Here is a 9129-nt window from a genome sequence, read left to right as displayed (position 1 = left end):
TTCAAATTATCTTCAGTCATTTCTTTCAAATGAACTCCATATTCTTTGGAAGCTCGACTTTCCAGTCAGTGGTCCTTGTACTACTGGACTTGCTCCATGTGAATAGTGTTTGATTTTAATGATGATAATGATAGAAATTGCATAGGCTGATTTATCCTATTTTGGGCCAGAAGATAGTAGAGCTGATTGCCAGAATATATCGACATAAATGTTCATTTAGCACTGGTCAAGTGAATAGTGGAATATTTGGTCAACCTAAATGAAAAATCTCATATATAGTTATGCTACCGTGGTAGCATGATAACTAAAGGAAATGACATCAATTTAAAAGAACGCGTATACATTCTTGACATCTTTACAATAATATCGATAATCAGGGGTTACTGATATTCGTTAAACTGTAAGATGTATACTCTTAATTGCCACAGATATTCATATACATAATGACTTACAAATTCGTAACTATACTCAGTTGTTTTCCATGTCCATCCGCCTGTAGTGGTCGCGCATGGTAACACTGCGTCCCGGGGTCTAAATAGTTACTCTATGTATAAGTTTTAGGTAAATAAAAGGATATCTGGGTGTACGTTTGCAGCTGAAAAGTGTTTTAATAATTTACTGTATGTGAATTAGACCGTTAATATTCGAAATAGGATATTATTTAATGCCAGGGATGCAGTGTTACCATGCGCAAACACCACAGGCGGATGGACAGATGAAAAAAAAACAGAGTATAGTCTTTAGATCTACATGATGGTCTCATCATCTGTTAATGCTCAAAGTTTCTTGTAGAATTGATTATGTCTTAACACCAAGCGCACTGCGACACCGGCACTCGAGCTGGTAAACAGGATATGTCGTCGCCTCTTGATTCCTCTCGAGAATCATGAAGTTGTTTCTTCTTCTTCTTCTTCTTCTTCTTTCATCTAACAGTGGCCACTACTGGAGATAAATGTTCTTTATTCGTGAATATATTATGAGGTGCGTCAAGAGAGAATATTTGAGTCAACTTGAATCAGATGAAACCCTTATAGGAGCCGGGGTAAAAACTCCATAGTACCACACTGAAAAGTAGGAAAAAAATAGTATACTAATAATAGTCCTATACCATCAATGCGATAGTGTTTATACTATTATTTCAATTTTTAATCTACGAAAAAAAAAAGTTTTGCTATTACAGCACTATATTTGGTCTTGCAACGAGAGAGAGAGAGAGAGAGAGAGAGAGAGAGAGAGAAGAGACATAACAATGCTTATTATCATTCATCTTAATCTAAAAATAATAATGCCTAGGCCTAGCTGACGGAATCTGGACAGATAGATTTTTTTGTTTTAATCAATTTATTGCGCCCATTGGCGTCAGACATTTGAGTACATGGTAATACAGTAATATTGTTTACATCTACATTGTAATTAAGTTATGCCTAAAGAAAAAACAAAATAAAAAAATAAAGTATATACAGACATTTAAGTACATATCAAAACAGTATTGTTTACATCTACAGCACATAATGAAGGTTACACAAAGGAATACAAAATAAAGTATAGACAGATATTTAGTACATATTGAAAATAATATTGCTCATTTCTATATATTAAAGTTATACAAATGAATTCATATGGAATACAAATTAAATTTAGTTTGATTTCGTAGGTAGGTTGTACCTATCTTTAATTAGTATTACAAAACAGCTGATTATTCAGTATCCACCAAAGTGAGGATGGCGCATGAGGATCAAATCGAGCAAATTATTATCTGTCAATAATTTTTTACATACACATATCAACTACTGTGAGTCTTTGGGGTAATATGTCACTAACAAGTGGACATTCCAGGCTATAGTATTCCAGGGTGTTGGCGTTGGGTACGTCACATAACCTACAGGAGGAGAAGTGAGGAACTCCATCTTGCTCAGCCCCCTGCAAAACTGGTCGCCAACCCAGGGACAGAGAGAGAGAGAGAGAGAGAGAGGGAGAGAGAGAGAGAGAGATAACAATGCTTATTATCATTCATCTTATTCTAAAAATAATAATAGGTCCTAGGCCTAGCTGACGGAATCTGGACAGAGAGAGAGAGAGAGAGAACCGGGGGTGGGGGGATAGTGCATGGCAATGCTTAATATCAGTCATCTTATTCTAAGAAAATAAAGAAATGAATGATTTCCAGGTATATTGTACATTAAGACTAGGCCTAGCTGAGTGAATTCCACTTATTACATAGTCTGATAGGCCTACAACGACCTCATTACTCACGAGTTTTAATTCTCGTAGGGATTTTCCTCCTTTTTCTGCCGACGGCGGGGGACCAGAAGGGCCACAATGGCGACCATCAGGAGCACGCAAAGGGCGGAGACCCCGATGAGGGCTTCGAACAGGTAGCCAGTGGGAGTTCCGGAGGAAGTGGCTGACGGCGGTTGGAGTTCTGGAGGGGAGAAGCATTACTTGGAATGTGTAATAAAAGTGTATAATAAAAATACACAATTATTATATAATATATAATAATAAGTTGTAAGTGGTATCATTTATAAGAGATAACCACAAAAACTTTCTTTTAAAATAATACAGCTTATTTATATCATTGAGAATTTTTATTATACGACACCTTTTCACGACATTGTGACTTAGAAGCATTTCTCGGACTGTTAAGAAAGAAACATTACTGGAAATTTAACGGAGATATTTCATTTCTGGGAATGGGAGGGATAGAAAAGAACCCAGCTAACAAGTCATTTTAATTTTGTTACGTAACTAATGAATAGATTTTTGGTACGAAAATATACAGAATTTTAAAAAGAAAAAAAATGTAAAAAAAAAAAAAAAAAAAAAACTCACTACAAGCGTGGATGCCACAGAACATCCAGTGGACGTCCTGTACTTCATGCAGGAGGGCACACCGATAGAAGACCGGTTCGTGGGTGACGATGCCTGAAAAATAAATAATTAATAAAAAGATGAATAAATAATTTAAAAAAATGAATAATTGGAATCGATCCATTCAGATCTCCGTGACGATCACGTAACTAGCGTTTGTTCACGTTATAGTTAAACTTTAGATAACAAACCTTTTATAAAAATAAATAAATAAATAAAAATGAGTCATATCAATCGTCGTCATTTCTTAACCAGAATTCGAAATGAGTCACTTGTAATTTATAATTAGGAATAAATATTTAGTAGGGATATACTATTTCAAAGTAGATGACGGCCGAATTATAATTTAAGGCGAATGAATACTTGTCATCAGATTACAATCATAAATATACATTGATTACGCTTCATAACAGATTAAAATAAGAACTGAAATTGTTTGTTCTGCCATTTCTCTCCATGGTGCGTTTCCAGACAGAGAAATACGCCTATATGGTTGCCAATACCGTAGACATTAATTATGATTGCGAATTCTAATCATAAATACAACTGTAGACAGATACATAGAGCTATAGTTGTCAATACCATCAATTATTATTTCTAATTATATCATAAATAGAACTGCAGACCTTCTTTGGATCCTGACAAAGACATACTAGGCCTATAGACCTACAGCTGACATCGCCATCGGACACCTCACCCAAAAATAGGCCTATACTCACCGGCTGATACAGATAAGCAATCTGCCAGATGTGGGTCTGACTGACTCTGACACCGAATTGGTAAGGAAATTGGACGAATGTATTCAAAATGGCCGTCGTGTTGGGAGACTCTGCCCAGAAGAGCAGCGTCGAGGTAGACTCCTCCGTCGGGAGGGTGATGCTCACTTTCGCGTCACCAGATGTCCTGAAGACGCCTGCAAGAAGGCAAATAAATGCACTTTCATGTGTTTTTTTTCGATGATTTCGTCCGAAGTAAACTGGTCTGTTTTTTATTTATTCCTCGCAGGAATGTCATGCGTTATTTGTTTATTTTTGACGTGGATTTTGTCTTATGTCCCCTTCAGGAGATGTTTTTCTACCTGCTGGATCCAGTGGGCCAGAAAGGTCAAAATGGTCGCTGGGCATAGTCTATAGGTCATCCAGAAAGGTTTCCGGCCAGGATCCGGAATCATTAGGAATTGGGGCCCCTTATTCTTATTATTATTATCCTCTTTCCAGGCAGGAAATGGACGAAAAATACCACAGAAAAAGCGATATTTATACTCAGAGATAGCCTATATAGTACTACACAGGTCAGCCAGGTCGAGAACTTTTCCTTAATCCTCTTAATTGCTGGTTGGAGGAAGATTTTGTCTATTATATCTGAATCCCAAGCACCCTTTGAGTTATTCATTGTGTTTCTTTCTTTAATCAATGTGTGTGTGTGTGTGAGGCGACTCATCTTTACAGAAAAACCTACACAGACAAAGTAATAATAATGACATGACCACACTACCTACCTTTTTCTTCAGCGTCGACTCGAACCCCTGTCGCGAAGATCAGAGCAAGCAATAGGAGGCCACAAAACCTTGCCACCTTGCGCTTGAATTTCCAGCTTCAGTCCTACGAGAGGAGCTTATCCAAGGCTTGAATAATACTATAGGTCTAGAGGTCTAGCAACAGAGCTCTCTGTTGGTTGGCGGTAACAGAGTGAAATCTTGATGTAAGACTCAACTGAGTTGCACGCAATTGCCGGATGTGATGCTTTATCAACATTCCACTAGAGAGAGAGAGAGAGAGAGAGAGAGAGAGAGTTATTATAACAAGTCTACAAGGTTATAAGACCCTCTTTTTGTATTTCCAATTGAAATCTTGCAGTGAGATTTCATACAAACAGAGAGAGAGAGAGAGAGAGAGAGAGAGAGAGAGAGAGAGAGAGAGAGATTTAGATAAATAATTCTTCTTATATTTTAATTATATATATATATATATATATATAATATATATATATATATATATATATATATTTATATATTTTTTCATCGATTTATCTCTTTTGTTTGTAACAACTGTTCGCTTCTATCTGTTTCAGATTATTTTCTGTCATTTCTTTCAAGTGAACTCCATATTCTTTGGAAGCTGAACTTTATAATAAAGTGTTTATCTTCTGATTAATAACAATAATAATAATAGAATGTTTATTTAGCACTGGTCAAGCGAATAGTGGAATTTTTGGTCAACCTAAATGAAAAATCTCATACATAGTTATGCTACTGTGGTAGCATGATAACTAAAGGAAATGGCATCAATTTAAAAGAATAGGCCTAGACATTCTTGACCTCTTTACAATAATATCGATAATCCGGGCTAACTGATATACGCATAGCAGTAAACTGTATTGTTGACCTCTTTACAATAATCGATAATCAGGGGTTACTGACATACGTATATCATTAAACTGTAGGCTAATCTTAAATTCGTTTGGTTTACGTTGACTCAAACATTCTCCCTTGACGCACACATCATACATAATAACAAATATAAATAGAATGATAAATTGTTTATCTGCTCATAGTGGCCAATACTAGATTTTGTCGAAAACAAGTCCATGATACCTCTCGAGGCGACATCCTGTTTACTCAACTTTTATCGACTCGAACACCCGGTGCCTTGGCTTGGCTTGGTGTTAGGACATATTAACGTTACAACGCCCTACTTTATATTCAACTCTGTTTGGTTTTATGTGCTTCACGATGCCTTGGTGTTAGCACAGATTAACATTAACGACGTCCTAATTATCAACTCCGTTTGGTTTCATGTACTACAGCCCTCCACACTCCACAGGGAAGCTTCCCTCTGTGGCGTACCCTTGTATGTTACGTTTTCAAAATAAGTTGGTTCTTATTTTTTTTTATAATAATTGTCTGTTATAGTGTATTCTCGTTCGTATCGTAGCTACTGCAGAATAGGAGAGACTTTAGTTCGTTTTCAAATTTGCTTTCTTGTATGATTCTTCACTTCGGGCGGTGTTTTGTGTCTAGTCTTGGTGCGCAATGTTCAGACGCTCTCTCAGTTGACTTACGTATTGGTCTAGGCTTAGACTTTGGGTTCAAATAGCCTCTATATACGCTTTACTTGCATGTCTGATCACAATATTCATTTCAGGTCTAAGTAAACTTTTAACCAGTTTCTTAAATATGTTGGTTAACCATATTTTAGTGCTTTTTAAAGACTAAAAGAAGTATTTTATATTCTATTCTTGCTTTTACTGGGAGCCAATGTAGCTCAATTAAGTGCTTGGGTTAGTTTGATGTGAGGTATACTCGTAGATTACTCTACATTATACATAGTGTGATATTGTAGTTTGTATCAGTAAGTTTTTAGTGAGGCTAAAAAACAAATGCTTCTTTGGCAGTAGTTTTGTAATTCAGTTTCAAAATACAGAAAGTTAGAATTGCACAAAGAACCATTTGATAGCTTTCTTTTCTGGAACAGTATAGATTACTGTACAGTATACTTATTGTGGTATTGTTGTTTGTACCAGTAAGTTTTTAGTGATAATAAAAAAATACATCTTTGGCAGTATACTTGTAATTAATTTTCAAAATACAGAAAAGTTAGAATTGCACAAAGAACCATCTCCTCGATAGCTTTCATTTTTAGAACAGTGCATGCAGGCAGTAGAGTTAGCTGTTGAAAGGCTTTCTCGTTTAAACAGATCTACTACATTGAAATGGAACTAACTCGTCCACATGCGTCGCTGATGGGTGTTCTTCCGATGTTCCTCATTGTTTCCAGCACCGCCTCAGTTGTTGCTGTTCTGATGGATCTTGTGGCACTTAGCTGAAAAATAAATGTGTCGGAATAACAAGATGCAATTGAATGGTCCTCTGTGCAAATGGGTCGCATTATATCTTCAGCATGTTGAAGGCATTCCTCATTCATTCAGTTTTAAATGTACAGCTTTTGAAATGCTACAGCGCCTCGGTGGCGTGGTCGGTATGGTATTGGCGTGCCACCTCGGTGGCCGTGAGTTCGGGGATTCCATCGAGGAGTGAGAGATGCGTCTTTCTGGTGGTAGAAGTTCACTCTCGACGTGGTTCGGAAGTCACGTCAAGCCGTTGGTCCCGTTGCTGAATAACCACTGGTTCCATGCAATGTAAAAACACCATACAAACAAAGTTACACAATCAAACTAGAAATTGCTGTTTAACCATGAAACAATATTTACCTATAGTAGTTAACTCCTCATGTTGATTTCTATCATGGCACCCAGAGCCGCCGTGAAACCAGCGTTGTAGTCACAGGCAACTTCGTTGTGAACGTAATCGCCACGGTCATCAACATAGCCAGCGCTTAGACCTACAGTGCCGAAGAGGAGGGCCGATCTAAAGAGTGTAGTACTATCAATTAAGGATATTTGGAAAAATACATAGAAAATGAAGATGGCATTCGCTTCCTTAACTGTAACTTAGAGCGAGTCAGTTAATAAAACTAATGGCTGTCCAGGAAACTATATAGGAAAAAATATGTTAGCAAAAACGATTCGAAAAAGTAAAAAAGAAGAAAAAAAGAAAAAAAACAAGAATTATGAATAGGCATCCGTCTATCTCCGCGAAATACTGGTTGAATTATAATTATAATTCTTATTGTTCTGACTGGAGAGAGAGAGAGAGGAGAGAGAGAGAGAGAGAGAGAGAGAGAGAGAGATTTTGGGAAGAAATGAGCTGTCGCTACTCAGTAAACATTCAGGCTATCCGACATAAGTGAGCCACTGAGATTGTGCTGATGTGTGTGTGTGTGTGTGTGTGTGTGTGTGTGTGTGTGTAGGTGGGTGTTTGTATGAGTATGTGGCTCCAAGTTTGTGTAATCTAATGTGCATATCCAATTTTTAATTCTAGAGACCCTAAACAAGTCGTTTATAATTCTACAAAGTATTCTAGTCTAAGGAACGAACATCCACTCGCATTACAGTTAATTGATGTTTATTACGGTTGTCAGCAACGGATTTAAAGGTGCTAGTGATAATTCGATAAAGAAATGTCCAGTAATTTTAAACGGCAGCAAATCTTGCAATGGTACTAGACGAGAAACATTATCACTGCACACACACGACGGTAACAGCTAGAATATAGGCCTAAGTGCACGAACGAAATTTCACAGGTTTGAATCACAAATGGGCCTTCCGTTAACACCGCTCAGATCTCAAACGATAAGCCTGTGATTCATTAGCCAATAATGTTCGGCTATAATGGTCAGTCGGGTGTTTTAGCTGTCCGTAGTTGCTCTTGTTCGGGCCCGGTGTTGGTGAGCCTTGGGAAAAGAATAAAAATAGCCCGTTGCTTCTTGTCAAGAACAGGATTCAAACTGCTTTTGTTCGGTTTTCTTATTTTTATTTTATTTTTAATTCATTCACGTCAGGTCAGAGGACTCATACATAAGTTTTTTTTTTTTTTTTTTTTTTTGTGGGGGGGGTTACAATATAACTTTTCTATGTTGTTTTCTTGTGAGAAAATTATGATAATTTGCATATGAACACCTCCCTACAACATTCATGCGACTGATGAGCATTGTAAAGAAAACGAAAACCTGCGCCTTAAAAGATGCATAACTGTTTTCGAAGTTTTTGTGTTTATTACTACTACTACTAATAATAATAATAATAATCATCTTTTTTTAGCCAAATAACCAACCACTGGGGAACCCTCCTTTTACGCATATCATGTGATCTACCTGACCTCTTACGCTTAGCATGTAAAATACCTATAGCTGACCTTTCAGACTATATATAACGTATTCAAAAGCAATAACCTCTCTGCTGTACGTAAGATAAAAAAAATATATATATTTTTACATGTATCAAATACGTAATGAGACGATATACTTGATCCCATCACAACTTTTGTATTATAGATCACATTATAAAAAAAAAAAAATTAAAAAAAAGACCTACGGAATCAAGATTGTGTGTGGGGGTTTCCCAGAGTAATAAGACTAGGCTTTTGTTTTTCCCCACTATCTCTCTCTCTCTCTCTCTCTCTCTCTCTCTCTCTCTCTCTCTCTCTCTCTCTCCATAAACGCAGATAAATAGAGAGGTTCGTCTCGGTCACTCTCGGTACCGTCACTTCTTCCACAATCGTTGCAACGATAACCCGACAGCAATGAACTTCTTTCCCAGGGCGCCTCCGGCGATTGCATTTTGGCTCGGCGTCCTCTGTGTCTTCCTCCTTCTCCGCCCGGAGCCTTCGACGCCCTTCCACCTCTCTCCAACTCACTCCCC

The 9129-nt window shown here is 37.3% G+C and overlaps 2 long non-coding RNA genes across 5 annotated transcripts; both read right to left on the bottom strand.

Moving 5' to 3' along the window:
• Window positions 1-973: 973 nt before the first annotated feature.
• LOC135209226 (uncharacterized) lies at window positions 974-4593 on the bottom strand. Of its 4 annotated transcripts, XR_010313323.1 has the most exons (6): window positions 4370-4593; window positions 3591-3784; window positions 2833-2925; window positions 2254-2422; window positions 1779-1928; window positions 975-1064 (listed from the first exon to the last, which is right to left on the bottom strand). It is a non-coding gene; the product is annotated as an uncharacterized LOC135209226 (long non-coding RNA). The 4 variants fall into 4 exon arrangements; XR_010313324.1 differs by lacking the exon at window positions 1779-1928 and having other exon boundaries at window positions 974-1064; window positions 4370-4587; XR_010313325.1 differs by lacking the exon at window positions 975-1064 and having other exon boundaries at window positions 1238-1920; window positions 4370-4589.
• Window positions 4594-6424: 1831 nt separating this feature from the next.
• LOC135209225 (uncharacterized) lies at window positions 6425-7998 on the bottom strand. Its single transcript, XR_010313321.1, has 2 exons — window positions 7081-7998; window positions 6425-6692 (listed from the first exon to the last, which is right to left on the bottom strand). It is a non-coding gene; the product is annotated as an uncharacterized LOC135209225 (long non-coding RNA).
• Window positions 7999-9129: the final 1131 nt, after the last annotated feature.

This window comes from Macrobrachium nipponense, chromosome 37, assembly GCF_015104395.2.
Source record: "Macrobrachium nipponense isolate FS-2020 chromosome 37, ASM1510439v2, whole genome shotgun sequence".
NCBI classification, from domain to species: Eukaryota; Metazoa; Arthropoda; class Malacostraca; order Decapoda; family Palaemonidae; genus Macrobrachium; species Macrobrachium nipponense.
Note: the sequence above shows the minus strand (reverse complement) of the source record. Positions and strands in the feature narration are given on the sequence as shown.